Genomic DNA, 18,692 nt, shown 5'->3' with positions numbered 1-18,692 from the left:
CAGCGGTTTGCACCCCCCCACCAGTGGCCCCGGGCCTGCACCCCCTCCAATCATGGCAGATTGTGGTGCCCAGCCTGCCCCCATGGCAGTTTGTCCGCACACTTAGACACACCCACTGCTGCCTGGCCTGCACCCCGTCTGTGGATTGAGCCCCCAATTTGCATGGCTCTGTGCACATGCTGCTTCTTCCCCTTTGCTGAGTACTTGTAAATGTCACTTTCTTTGCCTCCCTTGCAGACACCCGCAGCTGCCACCGATGGAAGCAGCTCACTTCCAGCCTCTCCTCCCTGAGCCGCTGTCTCCCCGGGCCCGGGCCCTCGCTCACGTGGCCACTGTGTCCAGGCTTGTGTCACCCCGCACCAGCCTCATCCCAGTTGCCCCAGCGATGTTGTCCACAATGCATGGCATGCCATGGACATTCAGGGCACTGGGTGTGGCTAATCATAGGAAGGGTGCGGCGCCTGTCGGCCCCAGCTCGCCGTGTGTTTGGCACAGCAGGGAGTGACTCGGTGTCTCCACGTTACAGCTGGGGAAGTGGACCCAGAAGTGACAGGCCTGGCAGGGCTCCCAGTAGGCCAGCAGCAGGGCTTGGCACAGAGCCTGGCCTTGGGACTCCCATTCTGGGCCCACTCTGCCCTGACTTACAGCCCAAATGCCTGGGGCATAAATCAGAGCGAACGTGGCCCTGAGGAGCAGCTCCTCTGGGGCACTGGGACTGGTCAGCTCTCTCACAGCGGAGGGCCTCCCCTTGGGCAGGCACAGTCAGTGCGTGAAGCCACCTTGTCCATCGCCCCACAGAGCAGAGCCAGTCCCAACGCTGGGAATGGAGGGAGATCCCTGGGATGGGGATGGGGAGGCCTGCCCAGACGCACCGGCCACAGGCATGGCAGAGTGTCGGGGGAGCCACAGCGACCCTGGCTGCCCAGGACAAGGGGAACAGTGTCCTTTGCAGACCCACTGCTGGTTCCACCCCGCCCAGGGAACCCAGCAGAGCGGCTGCTCCTCCCATGGAATGCCAGGCAGGGGCTCGGAGCAGGGGAGGGAGGGCAGTGGAAGTATCTCGATGGCCAGCCGTGCCTGGCTGATGCCCTGGGACCCTGTGGGTCCCTCTGGAATGAACCCGGGGCCAGGGTGCACAGGGTCTTGGCAGTTGGCAAGTCCTGGCTCTGCCTGTGCTGAGGTAGCACTTGCCTGTCCCTGTGCCCAGCAGGCTGCTGTGTGAAATGGCATCAGACCAGCGCTGCAGCTTTCTCCTCTGCTCCCACGACCCTGGCATCCTCTTGCCACGCCCCTGTGGCTCTGTAGCTCACCGGGGTCGTCAGGTGCCTTGTCATTTGCAGAGGGACAGCCGGCCCAACAGCCACAATGGGGCTGACCAGAGAGCCTGCTGGCATTGCCAGGTCCAGTGTTCACTTTGCCCACACCCCAGCCAGCCCTCCCTGAGGGGATGCCCCCAGCCATGCCTCAGTTGGCATTCCCGCTCTGCCTGGGCAGCTCCTGGGCTGGGTGTGCCCCGCCCTAATGCAGTGCAGCTCCCTGTCCCTAGCCCCAGTGGCGAGGCACTGCACCTGGCCTCTGCCTGCCAGCTTGCAGCGTTCTTGTGGCCCAGGCAGCCACTGCATAAGCTGTAGCTCCAGAGGCCCCGGGTTCAAGCCCCACAGGCAGCCTGGCTGTGGCTATTGCACCACATGCAGGGGACTGGCTGGTGCTCAAAGCATGTCCTCTCTGGTGGTTTGCTGTCAGTCCAGAGCCTCCATCCCAGCAAGGATGGTGGAACCAGAGAGCCACACACTCTGTGCTCAGCCCCCAGCCTCATATGATGCCACTGTCACATCCTGCCTGGCGCATGGCCAGAGCTGAGCCACTGTAGGGGGAGTGGGTGCAGTGCAGGGCCGTGCAGGGCACAGGAGACGTGCCCCCCCCCCCCCCAGGGGAGGGCAATTAGTGGGCTCAAGGTGAGGAGGTGCTGCAGGGACGGGTGTGGGGGTGTCTGGGGGATTGGCTGAGTGCCCCTCAGCAGAGCAAAGCGCATGCAAAGCCCCTCTGCCTGCATTGCTCAGCTGGAATGTTTATTTGTGTGGGTGCCACCGTTGCAATAATGAACCGGGGCCCTTTGATCAGGACTTCAATGGAGCTCTGACGCCTTTTCATCATTGTGAAGCTACCTGGGCTTCCAGTGTTCAAACGTGTCTCCGTTCTGGTCCGCCCCGCCAGTCTCCAGCAGCCTGTGCAGACAGCCCCTCGCTGCAGCACCAGCGCCACCTCGCTGCCACACGTGCGTTTGTGTGGGACTGACCCTGCGGGGGCTGGTGACCTGCTGCCATCCCCAGCAGGTAGGCGCTCAGGTTAGGTCTCACTTGGCAACAGGAGTGGGCCTGGCTGGAAATGAGATGGAGAGGGGGTGACTGGAGAAAGGAAGGGTGGGGGCGGTGGGGGCAGTGGCTGGGGTGCTGAGAGAGAGCCCGGGGTGGGGTGTGTCACAGATCCACAGGATCAGTGCTATACCCCCAGATGTGCCACAGTCTCTAGGAGAGCCCTTCAGTGCGCCAGCCCCTCGAGGGGTCTCACTCTCCCCCAGGGTAGGCCACACAGCTTCACTGCCTCCTTAGACTGGACCCTGAACTGTGCTCAGCGAGTCCAAGGGAGACAGACCCTGATGGAAACACATCCACTCTGCAGGGATCAATGCACCCCGCCCAGCGTTTGCAGTGACACTCACACAGCGCTGTCGAAACAGTCAGGTTTATTAGTTAACTGGACACAGTATAGGACGTCCTCAAGTTAGCCCAGGGCAAGGAAAGTTAAAACACAGCCCAAGTGCATTCTGGTCAGCCCAGAGCCCAGCCAGGCTGTGGTGAGTCCCGTTGCTCAAGCTCTGTCTCCCTCCATCTGACCTCCTTGGTCAGTTCCCAGGTGAGATCCAACTCCTTCCTGCAGCCAACTGTTATCCCCCTCTTCCCTGGCCTTTGTTCTCCAGCTGGGGAACGTTGCTCAACTTCCCTGCTGAGAGATGGGGAAAGCATCTCTCCTGGGTCATTGATTGCGAGGCATCAATGTCCCGGTGACTGGCTTTGCCGTTGTCTTCTTGAATTCTACACCAATAGGGGGTCAGCCTCAGCCAGCCCTTTTCCAACGACTCATATCAGACTCTTCTCAGGCACCCATCATAGCCGGGGACTCTCCCTCAACAGTAGGAAGATTCAGGTGCTCCACCAGCCTGCCCCAGCACAAGTTGTCATCGGCGGTGAGCTCCTGGAAAACGTTGAGCATTTCCCTTGCCTTGGTAGCCACCCCTCCCAGCCACTCTTGATGTGGAGATTGAACATAGACTCCGATGTGCCAGAGCATCCTCGGAAAGTTGCTCCTTCGTGTCTTTATTGACAGAGATCTGTGGATGGAAACCAAGACCCTGGTCTACACTGCAGTAGTCATCGCCCGCTTCTCTATGGCAGCAAGACAGAGGGGAGCCATCTTAAGCATCTGGAGTGGTACCAGCAGCGCTGCCTTAGGAAGATTCTCCGTATCAGATGGGAAGAGCGTTGCACCAATGCCAGCATCTCTCTGAAGCTAATGTCACCAGCGCAAAAGCGAAGATTATGAAACATCAGCTTTGCTGGGCTGGTCATTGTGTGCGGATGGCTGATATCTGTCTTCCAAAGCAAGGCCTTTTTTCTCAACTTAGTCATGGTACAAGGACCTGTGGGGGACAGAGGAAATGCTACAAGGACACGCTGAAAGTTTGTCTTAGCTGGCTAGCAATAGACTGCAATGGCGTCACATCAGACATCAAGCTTCAGCCAGTTTGGAAGAGGATCACTTTGCTCGAGAGGCTGAGGCACGGCAGAAGAGGAAGGAAAGTGTACAGCCTCCCGGCCAGCAGCTGTGCTTTCTCCAAGTACCCACCTGTCACATATGTGGAAAAACTTGTCGAGCAAGAATTGGACTCCTCAGCCATCTTACGTCTATTCAATGACTTTCCCCCAGCAGACATCATCCTCGTAAGGAGGGACAGCTGATGATGATTCAGGCTCAGATAACTGGGCAACATTCATACCCATGTCTCTTAGCCTGCACTGAGAACAACTGACCTATCCCCACACTGCGTAGCCATGTGAAATATAGGGGAAACTGAGGCACACATCAGCTTCATTAAAATATTACAGAAAATTCCCATTTCATCATAGGGTGCAATGGGCAGCTAGGAGGAGTGATGTTGGGGTGCAGTGGGGTGATACTGGGCTGTCATGGGGGTTCGGATGGATGAGATAGAGGGGCATTGAGGTTGGGTTGATAGTGGGTTGCTGGGGGTGCTGGTTGGACACAACTGGGAGCCTGGGGGCAGCCACCCCCCCCCCCCACCAAGAGCTACAGCTGGGTTGTGTCGTGGGCATGATGGTGGCATGGGTGCTCAGGTGGCTGGGCCTGGCAGGGGGTGGGACGGGAGCCCAGGTTGCTGGGGCAGGTGGGGGATAGGGATTGGGGATAGGCTGAGCAGCCTGGAGGGGCCGTGTGGGGGTTTCCTATCCAAGCATCAAGCAGACCGACCTTTGTACCGCTCCAGGTTCTGACGCACACACCAGCCCACCATGCTCAGCCCCCGTTCCCACATATGGCTGCCCACCACAGTCAGGCCCGGTTCAGGACACTCATGGGAAATTGGCCTAGTGGGGAGACGGGAACCGTGATCCACATGTTGGGGGAGGGGGCGAGAGGTCATGTCAGAACTGCCTTTCGCATATCACCCCCAGGATGTGGTACAGGAGGGGTGCAAATGCAGGCTTGTGGCACCCCCTTCCCACAGGGCAGGAGGGGGCCCAGCGCTGCCCCCACCCACTGCTTGGCGCCCACTTCTCCCGCGGGGCAGTGCCAGCACGGGGCAGGGCCAGTTTGAAGGGGTGGGTCAGCGGATCCAAGTGAGTGAGTTGCTGGTGCTGCTCTGAGCCAGCGCACTCTGGCAGCAGAGGAATACCCACTCCAGAGTCTGGGGACCTGCGTGAGGAATGTGCCAGTGGCTTGGGGGGTGTCCATGGGTATGGGGGAGGGGGGGGGCTGCGAGGAAGCTGCTCTCTCCTCACTTTTTGCCCTGCTTCCTGTTCTTCTGGGGCTCAGGGTGCTGCCACTCGGATGTAAGCATCTCCCAGCCAAGGGGGGTGAGCTGGCAGGAACTCAGGGGCTGGGGCTGGATCACAGGTGCTAAATGCAGTGGTAACAAAATGCCGTTCCCCTTCTTGTCTGAGCAAAGGGCAGCAGAGCTATGCCTAGCCTGGTCTGATGGAAGGGTCACTCTCACCTGAACCGAACTGGCTAAGCCAGGGGCTCGGATGCCAGAGCCCTGGGAAGGTTGATAGGAGGTGGGGACAGTGAACTCTGCAGCTGCACTGCCAGACTCTGGGTTGCCCTGACTAAGGACCAGACTTCTGGTTGCTGGACTTAAGAACCTGAAGCAAAAGGAACTCTGGGGTGGGTGTTTTGCTCATGGTGTTGTGCCTGTGAATCCTGTTTGCGGCATTTTTCCCAAGTCAAGGCTGGGTCACTTTCCCCCTTTTCTTAACAGTCTCTTTCCTCCACTCAGTGCCTGTGCTTGTGAGGGGGTTGGCTCTAGAGGCACCCAGGGCTGGTGTGCGATTGCCCAGGTTACTGGGAGGGGCAGGCATCACATTGACCCGGCCCTTGTGCCTGCCACTTTGCAATCCCTGCTCAAAATCCACCTACTCTGAGCCCCCGTGCAGTGCTGGGCACCCACAGCGACCCCTGCTGGGAGAGGCTGGGGCTGGAGTAGCCGGGAGCTCCTCCCACAGCCCATGCTCCTGTCCCACTCCACACAGCACCCCCTGCTGGAGAGGTCAGACTGAAGTGCCAGCTCTGGCAGCGGGGGTAGGAAAGCCCAGCTGGTCAGGGGTGAGTCTGTAGCTGTTCTAGGTGCAGAGGTAGCCTTGGCAGGATGGAGCCGGGCATGCCCAGGGTGTGTGGCAGGGAGTTTACAGGTAGTGTCTCCATGGCTGTGTGCATCCTTTGCTTTCCATGCCCCACACTGTTGGCAGCAATCACCAGGTGCTTGGCATGGGCCGTGCTCCTCTACCCTGCACTGAGCACCTTCCTGGCATCCTGCCCTGCCCCAGCCCGTGTCACTGAGGCCTGGCAGCCTGTCTGTGGAGCCTGCAGATCTCTCTGCCCCCTCAGCCTCTGATAGAGCCACCCCCACCCCACATGCCTCCCCCTCAATCCACTGTCTGGGGTCCCCACCCCAGAACACCACCCACTGGTCTCCCATCTTCCACCCCTGGGGTGCCCCCATCCAGGGAGAACACCCCCACTCACTTTGAGCCCTAGGTCCCCTCTTGCCCGGCTGCACGGTCTGTGCCCCCTGCCTGGTAGGGCGAGGGAGACATTGCCACCCCCACATTCACAGCCCTGGGGTCCCTTTCCCTGCACCCATCCTGGGAGAGCACTCCCTGCTGGGATCACACACACTCGCCCCCGGATCCCTCTGCCCTGCTGTGCTGTCTGTCCCCTACCTGCAGGAAAGGGCCCTGCATGTTCCCCATGTGTGGGATGGCTGGCCCAGGCTGGGGCAGCCTGGCATTGCCAGCCAGGTGCACACGTCAAGTGTAATTTCTGTGACACTAGGAGCAGCAGGGGATCTGTCCTGCCTGAGGCGAGATGCTGCACGCTTGTGCGGGAACTGTGAGCTGAGCATCTGCCAAGGAACCATCCCAGCTCCCAGCTACTCTGCGCCCAGAGGCTCTCCTGATACTGCCTGCCCCCCTGGGCAGCCACCTTCTCCAGGGAGAGACTGCCCCCACCGAGGGGCTAATGGGTAGAGAGTGGGGCAGACTGGGCTCTGGGGGGCTTCGGGGTGCAGCAATAGCCCTGAGACCCCAAACTCCCTGAGGCAAGTGTAGAAGCCCATGGTCACAGCCCCCCTGAAGGCAGTACACTCCAGGTGCATGACATGCCCAGGACAGCGGGCAAGTACCTGGTGCAAGCCCACAAGCCCCTAGATAGCCAGGCTGGGCCACAGTGTCCTGCAGGCTCCCCCAGTGCCTCAGGGGGCTGGACCCCATGGGCTCCAAGAACCATGCACCTATACGGTAGGGCTGTGCCCAACTCGAGCCGCAACCAGCATGCTGGATGGGTACAGGCCCAAGGAGCGAGGCGCTGAGCCATGGCTGATGCTGAGCCCCAGGAGCCCTTTGCCCTTCTGAGGCACCCAGGGCGCCCACGTGGTACAAGCACTGGCTGGAGCTGTGTGGGTGGGGGCTTAGACAGCCTGCAGCCGCTGCCCAGCTATGTTGCTATGGTCTCAGTCCTGAGGCAGGGGAATTAGCCAATCAGCAGGCAGTCGATGAGGCTCTGGCCCTCAGGCAGGGCACAGTACTAAACAGGCTAGGGAGGCTCTCGCTCTCAGGCAGGGCAGAGCAGTAGGCAACCATAGGACATTTGGCCTTCGGTGGGGGTGCTGTCAACTCAGCGGTGGGATTGGCAGCAGAGGATAGAGGGTCCCAGCCATTGGATTTATTGAGAGGCAGTATGATATTTTCTGCATTTTCTTGCCTAATGTTTCCCAACTTCCACAGCAAGGGATCCTTGGGGACTGAGGGTGCAAGGACCCACCCTGACTGCCAACACACACCTAGGGAAATCTGCCAACCAAGATGGGATGTGGGGTGAGGAGTGGAGGGGAGCTAGCTACGGGGACTGCAGAGAGAAGAAAGTCCTGCTAGCTGCACCTTCTGCTGGTGCCCACCAGTCCCCTGGGTCTGTGCTCTGGCTTGAAGTGGAGGGAAGAGGATGAGAGAAGAATCATGTCTGAGATGTGCCTCAGTTGGGAGGAAGAATTTAATCAGAAAAATGTGAATGATAATTGAGAATTGTTTAAGAACACCATGCTAAATGCCCAAACAGGCACAATCCCACAACTGAGGAAGATGACTAGGCTGGTTGAAAAACCAACCTTGTTTAGAGGGAAAATGAAGGCAGTTATACAAAACACTATATAACAAATGGAAAAAAGGGGAATTTGATAGTGATTGATGTAAATTAGAAGCTAGGATTGTAGATCATTGATAAGGGAAGCAAAGGGGAACAAGGAGAAATCTATGGCCAGAAGAGTTAAATATAATAAGGTGTTTTATAAGTATATGATAGACAAAAAGAATTGTAACAGTGGTATTGGACTATTCCTAGATGGAAATCATGGAATTACCCATAATATTTATTAAAAAAAAAAAGCAGGAGGATTCAGTAAATATCTCTGTTCTGTGTTTGGTAGAAAAAACAGATGCTGCAGTCATATCATATAACACTTTTTCCATTGCACTAGTATCTCAGGAGGATGTTAAATAGAAACTACTAAAGTTAGATATTTTAAATCAGCAGGTCTGGATAACTTGCATCCAAGAGTTTTAAAAGAGCTGGTTGAGGAGCTCACTGGACCATTAATGCTGGTTTTCAATAAGTCTTGAAACATTGAGGAAGTTCCAGAAAATTGAAAGAAAGTTAATATTGTGCCCACATTTTAAAAGGGTAATTATAGGCCTGTCAGCCTGACATCAATCCTGGCCTTTTTAATGGTATGATGTAATGGGAATTTTCTGTAATATTTTAATGAATCCTATATGTGCCTCAGTTTCTGCTATATGTGGCATTACTACCCTGTGGGGGTGAAAAAGTACTGTTTACCCTCAAAGGCAAAGGCCACGTCTACATTACAAAACTAAGCTGACCTAGCTTACAGCCAGCATACAGCCACCTCACTAATTACATCACTCGTCTTTGTCAACACTTTACTCCTAGTGTCAGCATGCATGTCCTCACCAGGAGTGCTTGTATCGATTGTCCCACATAGACAGTACATTCTGGGGAGGCTCCTGAAAACCAGTAACAGTTGACGTAAGCAATGCAGTGTCTACACTGACATGGCCTCGATCTAACTACGTTGACTTCACTCTACACTGCTCATGGAGGTAGAGCTCTTGAGTTGGCGTAGTGGGGCAGTTACGCTGGTGGGAGCGAAATTTAAGTGTAGACACTTCCATGGTGAGGTTGATATAAGCTGCCTTGCATCAACCTAACTCTGTCATGTAGACCAGGCCTGACACACACAGGTGTGGGTATCACCTACTGTCTGGGCCTTAGTTCCATATGAAGGGAGTACCTGAGAGGACAACAGCAAATCCAATCACCAGCACATTGGCACCTAGCAACCAATGACCCAGATGGATTTCCCCATCTCTTAGCAGGGCAGCTGAACACAATTGCCCAGCTGGAGAACAAAGGATGAGAAAGGGTGAGGAGGGGGATAAGCATTGGCTGCAGGAGAGGTCAGATGGAGGGAGACAGAGCTTGAGCCCTGAGGCTCACCACAGCCTGGCTGGGCTCTGGGTTACCAGAATGGATGATGCTTTAACCTTCAGTTTTTGAAGTTAACATGACTCCTTCCTGTGCTGTGTCCAGTTGACTAATAAACCCAACAGTCTCACTGTGCTGTGAGAGCGCCACTGCAAATGCTGGGCGAGGTGCATTGATCCCTGCAGCCAGACAAGTCTCCGTGAGGGTCTGTCTCAGTGGGACTTGCTGAACTATGCTCATGGTGTTAAACAGGGGGCTGAAGGCGCAGAGGCCCAGCTTAAGGAGGCGGTGAGGCTTCATGGCTTACGCTGGAGGAAGAGTGAAAGCCTGAGGGTGGGGGGAGGGGTCTGGCGTACTGAAAGGCTTCTCCTGGAGACTGTTCCATAGCTGTGGGCTTAGCACCAATCCAGAGGATCTGTGACAAATGGAATAGCTGAGACGGGTCCCGATTAATACAGAATTAAAGGAGGGTAATGCAGTTAATGCCAATCAACAAGGGTTTATGGAAAATAGATCCTCTCAAATGAATATTGTATCTTTTTTGATGACATTGCAAGTTTAGTTGATAGAGGTAACAGTGCTGACTTAATATACTAGCTTTCTGTAAGGCATCTGACTTGGTACCACATGACATTTTGATTAAAAACTTGAATATATAATTAACATAGCACACGTTAAATGGATTGAAAGCTGGCTAACTCATCAGCCTCAAAATGTAAATGGAGAATCATTATCAAGTGGGCATTTTTCCCACTGGGATCCCACAGCAGTAAGGCCGTTGGCCCTATGCTATTTAACATTTTTATCCATGACCTGGAAGAAAATCATCATTGAAAATTTTCCGGTGACAAGAAGTTTGTGGGAGGAGTAAATAATAAAGAGGACAAGTTAGTGATTCGGAGCAAGCTTGATCACTTGGTAAACTGAGAACAAGCAACAATATGCATTTTAATATAGTTAAATATAAATGTGTAAATCTGGGAACAAAGAATGGAGGCCATACCTACTGAATGGGGGACTCTATCCTGGGAAGCTGTGAAAAAGATTTGGGGGTCATGGTGGATAATGAACAGCTAGTGCAACACTATGGCCAAAAGTATTAATGTGATCCTGGGATGCATAAACGGGAATCTTGAGTAGGAGCAGAGAGGTGATTTTACCTCTGGATTTGGCACTGGTGTGACGGCTCCTGGAATCCTGGGTCCAGTTCTGGCGTCCACAATTCAAGAGGGAGGTGACAGACTGGGGAAGGTTCAGAGAAGAGCTACAAGAATGATTAAAGGATTAGAAAACCTGCCTTGTAGAAATAGATCCAGGCAGCTCAAGCTATTTAGCTTAGCAAGGAGAAAGTTAATGCAAACCTGCCTTGCATTAAAGAAAACGAAGTCTCTCTCAATCAAAAACATGATTTGCTACTACAGGCACAGTGAGAGGAAAATTCAGAGAAGGCAGGGCAGGGGAACTGAAGAACGGGGAAGAAAATTGGCAGCATGTGATCTCCCAAAGAAAGAGAACCTACATGCCCACCATGCAGATAGAGGTAAGGAATTGTTTTCAGTCTCTCTGCACAGGTACTACAGCAGAGAACGATTTGGAAGACTCATCTGAGGGAATAGATCAGATGGAGACCCTGTTGATCAGAAGGCAAGGGATGCATTGTCCTAGGGATGGGGGTTCCACGACCACCACTCCCAAAAGGAAGAAAAGGGTGATGGTGGTCAGGGACTCCCTCCTAAGAGGGGGGGCGGAGTCATACATCTACCATCCGGATCGGGAAACCTAGAGAAGTGACGGAGAGACTGCCAAGACTCATCAAGTCCTCAGGCTGTTACCCCTTCCTACTTCTCCACGTTGGCCCCAATGACACTGCCAAGAATGATCTTAAGTGGATCACTGCAGACTATGTGGCTCTGGGAAGAAGGATAAAGGAGTTTGATGTGCAAGTGGTGTTCTCCCTGGAGAAGGAAAAGGCCCAGGTAGGGACCGTCGCATTCCAGAAGTAAATGTGTGGTTACACAGGTGGTGTCGGAGAGAAGGCTTTGGATTCTTCTTCCTGGAACAACATCCCATGATCAAAGGATTACTAGAAAGAGATGGGATTCACCTAACAAAGAGAGGGAAGAGTAACTTCGCGGACAGGCTGACTAACCTAGTGAGGAGGGCTTTAAACTAGGTATGATGGGGGGACAGAGACCTAAGCCCAAAGGTAAGTGGAGAAGTGGGATACCACAAGGAAGCAGAAGGAGGAGGATGCAGCAGGGAGGCCTCCTGATTCATACTGAAAAAGTAGGGCAAAATTGGCTAGTTATCTCAAGTGCCTATACACAAATGCAAGAAGCCTGGGAAACAAACAAGAGGAATTGGAAGTTCTGGCACAGTCAAGAAACTATGACATGATTGGAATAACTGAGACTTGGTGGAATAACTCACACAACTGGAGCACTATCATGGATGGGTATAAACTGTTCAGGAAGGACAGGTAGGGGCGAAAGGGTGAGGAGTTGCATTTTATGTAAGAGCAGTATGATTGCTCTGAGCTCTGGCATGAAACTGGAGATAAGCCAGTTGAGAGTCTCTGGGTTAAGCTTAGAAGCAAGAACTATAAGGGTGATGTCGTGGTGGGTGTCTGTTACAGACCACGAGGACGAGGCAGATGAGGCTTTCTTCGGTCAACTAGGGAAAGTTTCCAGTTCACAGGACCTGCTTCTCATGGGGTCTTCAATCACCCTGAAATCTGCTGGAAGAGCAATATAGCAGAGCACAAACAATCCAGGAAGTTTTTGGAAAGTGTTGCGGACAACTTCCTGGTGCAAGTGCTGGAGCAGCCAACTAGGGGCTGTGCTTCTCTTGACCTGCTGCTCACAAACAGAGAAGATTTGGTAGGGGAAGTAGAAGTGGGTGGCAACCTAGGCAGCAGTGAATATGAGATGGTTGAGTTCAGGATCCTGACAAAAGGAAGAAAGGAGAACAGTAGGATACAGACCATGGACTTCAGAAAAGCAGACTTTGACTCCCTCAAGGAGCCAATGGGCAGGATCCCCTGGGAGGCTAATATAAGGGGGAAAGGAATCCGAGAGAGCGCGCTGTATTTTAAAGAAACCTTATTGAGGGCACAGGAACAAACCATCCCGATATGCAGAAAGAATAGCAAATATGGTAGGCATCCAGCTTGGCTTAACAAAGAAGTCTTTGGCAAACAAACACAAAAAAGAAGCTTACAAGAAGTGGAAGCTTGGTCAGATGGGTAGGGAGGAGTATAAAGATGCTGCTCGATCATGCAGGAATAAAATCAGGAAGGCCAAAGCACAATTAGAGTTGCAGCTAGCAAGTGACGTGAAGGGGAACAAGAAGGGTTTCTACAGGTATGTTGCCAACAAGAGGAAGATTAGGGAAAGTGTGGGCCCCTTACAGAATGGGGGAGGCAACCTAGTGACAGAGGATGTGGAGAAAGCTGAAATGCCTTTTTTGCCTCTGTCTTCACAGACAAGGTCAGCTCCCACACTACTGCTCTGGGCAGCACAGAATGGGAAGGAGGTGAACATCCCACAGTGCTGAAGGAACAGGTCCAAGACTATTTAGAAAGATTGGACATACACAAATCCATGGGGCCAGATGCAATGCACCAGAGGGTGCTGAGGGAGTTGGCTGATGTGATTTCAGAGCCATTAGCTATTATCTTTGAAAGCTCATGGCAACTGGGGGAGGTCCCTGATGATTGGAAAAAAGCAAATATAGTGCCCATCTTCAAGAAAGGGAGGAAAGAGGATCCAAGGAACTACAGAGTGGTCACCTCAATCCCTGGAAAAAAAAAATCACAGAGCAGGTCCTCAAGGAATCCATTTTAAGGCACTTGGAAGAGAGGAAGGTGATCAGGAACAGTCAACACGGATTCACCAAGGGAAAGTCATGCCTGACCAACCTGATTGCTTTCTACAAAGAGGTGACTGGCTCTGTGGATGTGGGGAAAGCGGTGGACGTGATATACCTTGACTTTAGCAAAGCTTTTGATATGGTCCCTCACAGTAATTGTATCAGCAAGTTAAGGAAGTATGGGATGAATGGACTATAAAATGGATAGAGAACTGGCTAGAGCATAGGGCTCAATGAGTAGTGATCAATGTCTCCATGTCTAGCTGGCAGCCAGTCACAAGCGGAGTTCCCCAGGGGCTGGTCCTGGGGCCGGTTTTGTTCAACATCTTCATTAATGATCTAGAGGGTGGGGTAGATTGCACCCTCAGCAAGTTTGCAGATGACACTAAACTGGGGGGAGTGGTAGATACCCTGAAAGGTAGGGATAGGATACAGAGTGACCTAAACAAACTGAAGTATTGGGCCAAAAGAAATCTGATGAGGTTCAACAAGGACAAGTGTAGAGTCCTGCACTTAGGACAGAAGAATCCCATGCAGAGCTACAGACTGGGGACTGAAGGGCTAGGCAGCAGTTCTACAGAAAAGGACCTGGGGGTAACAGTGGATAAGAAGCTGGATATGAGTCACCAGTGTGCCCTGGTTGCCAACAAGGCTAATAGCAGATTGGGCTGCATTAGTAGGAGCATTGCCAGCAGTTCTAGGGAAGTGATTATTCCCCTCTATTTGGCATTGGTGAGGCCGCATTCGGAGTATTGTGTCCAGTTTTGGGGGGCCCCCCCACTACAAAAAGGATGTGGACAAGTTGGAGAGTCCAGCGGAGGGCAACAACAACGATTAGGGGGCTGGAGCACAAGACGTATGAGGAGAGGCTGCGGGAACCAGGCTTGTTTAGTCTGCAAAAGAGAAGAATGAGGGGGGATTTGATAGCAGCCTTTAACTACCTGAAAGGGGGTTCCAGGGAGGATGGAGCTAGGCTGTTCTCAGTGGTAGCAGATGACAGAACAAGGAGCAATGGTCTCAAGTTGCAGGGGGGGAGTTCTAGATTGGACATTAGGGAAAAGTTTTTCACTAGGAGGGTGGTGAAGCACTGGAATGGGTTACCTAGAGAGGTGGTGGAATCTCCATCTTTAGAGGTTTTTAAGCTGTGGCTTGACAAAACCCTGGCTGGGATGATTTAGCTGAGGTTAGTCCTGCTTTGAGCATGGGGTTGGACTAGATGACCTCCTGAGGTCCCTTCCAACTCTATAAATCCCCCCCCCCCTTAACTTTATAGAATCAATTACAGTCTATAAGTATCTACCTTGGAAACAAATATTTAACAATGAGCTCTTCAGTCTAGCAGGCAAAGGTCTAACATGATCCAATGGCTGAAAGCTGAAGCCAGACAAATTCAGATCAGAAATAAAGCACACATTTTTAACAGTGAGTGTAATTAACCACTGCAATAATTTACCAAGGGTTGTGATGAATTTTCTATCATGGACAATTTTTAAATCCAGATTGGATGTTTTGAAAGTTCTGCTCTAGGAATTATTTGGAGGCAATTCTCTGGCCTGCATCACACAGGGGGTCACAATGGTCAGTTCTGGCCTTGGGATCTATGGATCTGTGACTGTGTCAATAGCCCCGAGGTGCCTCTTTCAGACTGGAATGAGGTCGCACGGTGCCCAGCAGCGCTGGTGGGGCTGGCACAGAGCCAGGTATCGTGGGATTACTCAGCACCAGGAAGCAGCAGTACAGTAATCCTGTGCACTGGTGACGGAGCCACCATGTGCTCCTCTGCCAAGCGGCAGCTCTAATTGGTTAGAAGCAGCTTTCAAAGGCAGAGCCCCTCATCAGCACCACACAGCCTTTGGGGCCAGGAAGCTTTGCCCTTGAAGTAAATTAAAGAGCCCCTGCAAGACCCCGCATGGAGAGAGCATTAAACGGTACAAATGCATTTACATCTGAAAGCAGAGCACACCAAGAGCAATTGCTTTCATCACTTCCCTGCCAAGACCTGAGGTGAGGGCACCTTGTTCCCCTCTAGCAGCAACACATCCCCAGTGCCTGAAACAGCATTTATCACCAGCTGGTGGATGGGAACACAGAATCCTGACCTCAGGTCTTGGCAGATAAGTGAAGGAGAAGCTGCTTTTAAGTCACCCTGGAGCACCTGCTTCACTTACTGATCCAGGATCTTACACAAGACTTGTACCAAAGCTTTGCCATTCATCTTTCTGAAACCAAGGCAAACATGGGCCGCTTGGGTCTATGCTAAGGAGAGGATAGAAGCCAGCGCAGCACTGCCCACCTACTGGCCTCTGCCCTGCTTGTAGCAGATTGCAGGACCCCAGCATAGGGAGGCTATACAAAGCTACACTATACCAGGAGCTTAGAGAGACAGAATGCATCAGTTACGACCAACCTATAAGTTCCAGAGAAGGACGATACAATGCCTTAAAATTGGTGGTTTTCAACCAGGGGTGTGTGTAGCCCTGCAAGTACATGGAGATCTTCCAGGGGGTACGTCACCTCATCTAGATATTGGCCTACTTTTACAACATGCTGCATAAAAAGCACAAGTGCAGTTGGTACAAATAAACAAGTCATTGTCTGTATGACATTTTAGTACTGCTCTATATACTATACACTGAACTGGAAGTATATTTATGTTCCCCTTGATTCATTTTATAATTACATGGTAAAAATGAGAAAGTCAGCCATTGCTCAGTAATCATGTCCTATGACACTTGTATTTTTATATCTGGTTTTGTAAGCACGTCATTTTTAAGTGAGGTGAAATTTGGAGTACGCAGGACAAATCAGACTCATGAAAGGGGTACAGTCGTCTGGAAAGGTTGAGAGCCACTGCCCTAACACAGCAGAAGAGCTCCTAAAGAGTTTTATTTTTAATTCCAGTAAAAGCAGGTTTTCCTTTGACCTGACCCCATGCCCTGCCCTGGGTACAAACATGGCTGCTGGGTGAGCAGGAAGCGGAACTGACTTGATTTTTCTCCTGGCCCTTGCAGAGGACCGCACAGAAGGGCGGGGGCAACCTGACTTTGAAAGGCTCCTGCCCTTGCCAAAGCCAGTGTTACCTGGCACCTTCTGGTGCCAGCCACCAGCTTTACAGACAACCAGCTAAGCAACATCACAGGCACTGCCCCATGGGGGGATTTCATGGAAATGAAACTAATTTGTATAGAACCATAAACTCCAGCTTCTTATCAAGCCGTGCCTGCCCTGAGCCATGGTGGGCAGAGGACACAGCATCTGGGGTCAGGAGTGCCAGATGTGGGGGGGGGGGGGGGGGGGGGGGACGACGACGACTGCTGGAGGCAATGCTCACTGGGGAATGTCTCGGGCCTGCGATGGCTTGTAGTCAGGACTCTGGGATCAATCCCCACGTCTGCAGCAGACTCCCTGGGGCACTTTAAGCCAGTCTCCCCCCCCCTCCTTTCCTTGCGCTGCATCATGGGGATCACAGTGCTCCCTCCCTCTGGCCTGGTCATCTCGGCATCAATGGGAACCAGAGGCTGTCTCACTACTCAGCACAGCAGGGACCTGATCTGGGCAAAGGCCTCTGTTGTGGCCACTGTCTGTCTTGGCAGGTGTGGGTGGAAGCGGTTCCATTACAACATGTCCTGCTACAGCATCATGAGTGGCTAAACGGGCACATCACGCCTGACAGGCCTTGCCCGAGGGTAAGGTACAGGGCCATGTGACACCAGTGGCCACTAACCCCAAGGCCTGCTCCACATTCCTCTGTCTTGCTGGCTCCCTGCTGCGGCGCAGCCCTCACCCCATCGTGTGCTGCTGATGTAAGTTTTCAAGCCCTTCTTGCACATACCCTTGAACCTAAGCCCTGGACCCTCTGCAGCTCCCCCCATGCAGGGGGTCCTTTGGCGCACACTACCGTAAGGAGCTCAGGATGGGCTGGGCACACAGAGGGCAGGCCTGGCTGGGGTCAATTAGATGGAAAGGTGGCTGGGGCCCATTACGATCTGTCTTGTCCCCACTGCTTTGGCTAAAAGCAGCCTGACTGTGCTATGCCCCTCTGCTAGCTCTCCTCTGCAGCCTGCCAAATGCCAAGGGGGAGAGACATTGTCCGCTGCATCCCCTCCCTCCAACCATGCCCAGGCCAGCTCTGTGGACTGAGGCACCCAACTCCAGGCAGCCAAGTCGGGAGGTTTTGGCCCTGACTCCAGGGACTTGGGGGGGGGGGGGGGGGGTGTTCACTCTAGGTTCTGGAATGGCCCCATCGCTGTGGTGTCAAAGGGCCTCCACAGTACCTGTGAGTCCTCCTCCTGCCAGCCTGGCAAGGGAGAAGGGGCCGGTGCCCCCATTTCACAGATCAGCAGCTGAGGCACAGAGACGTATGGAGTGACCTGAGTTTACCCAGCAAGTCCCTGGCAGAGCAGGGCTGCCCCAAGCTGCTCCACCCCAAAAGGAAATCCTCCTGCCCCAGATTGGGTAGATGAGCCACACACTCCTGTGCCCAGTTGAGCTCCATGGCCTGCAGGCTCTGGAGTGACACTGGGGCAGCAGGGACTGGCTGCGCTCCCTCATGATGTCAAGAGTAGTCATCTCTGCAGAGCTGCACCCAGACAGACACCTGAGAGCTGCAGTTAACATAGCAGGTGGATAGGGCATCAACGCCTCCCCAAGCGCCAGGCCATTGCTGCAGGGTGCATGAATTCTGCTTTGAGGAGAGAAGGCCTGTCAGTGTCTTCCCACAGCTGGAGCATGCCCCAGAGCTCAGCTTTGCACAGCTCCATTCCTTCTAACAGAGCACACTGGGCAAGGCAGGTGCCGTGCCAGGAGCAGGAAGCGCTTGGGGCAGGAGCTACCTGCCATGCTGTGGCCTGATGCACTTCACAACAGGCCCACAGATTAACCTACCCTTGCAAGGGGATGCTGCCAGCCGGGCTCCAGGGCAGTGAGGAGCAGCTCAGCAAAGACAGGAGTGTTCCAAGGTGAGCCCCTGGAAAGGAGCTGCTGTTAAACACTACAGCAAGGGCAAGGATAACGTTAGCCTCGCCCTCAGCAGGTGCCCACAACGCTTGAGCCATTGCTGACGCTCACCCTCCTGCACTCACACCAATTTTAAATGGACAAAAGCCAAGGGGCTGTTAGTCCCTGCCACACACTCCCACGCTTGGGGGGGGGGGGGGGGGGGGGGGAACGGGACACATGACTCCCATCTCACCACCCTCTAGCAGAGTTGGTTCACCCTACATCCTGCCCCCGGCATGGTGAGCAGGTGGCTCATTCCCCTGCAGGGTGAGGTGCCCAAGGAGCACAGCAGGCAGCTGTGCTGCCACACTAGGGCTCCCCCTTTCCCTCCCCCTCCAGCCCTGCATTGTGCAGGCAGGGAGACTGGAGCCGAGACCTGAAACCACACCCCGGCAAGCAGGTTCCTGGAGAGCTCTGCTCTGCCCCATCAAGCCGGAGTGGGCTGGGTCAGGCCAGAAGAGGAAGGTGGCCAG

This window comes from Emydura macquarii, unplaced genomic scaffold (genome assembly GCF_026122565.2).
Source record: "Emydura macquarii macquarii isolate MOO-44397 ecotype Brisbane River unplaced genomic scaffold, CSIRO-AGI_Emac_v2 contig_2768, whole genome shotgun sequence".
NCBI classification, from domain to species: domain Eukaryota; kingdom Metazoa; phylum Chordata; order Testudines; family Chelidae; genus Emydura; species Emydura macquarii.
Note: the sequence above shows the minus strand (reverse complement) of the source record.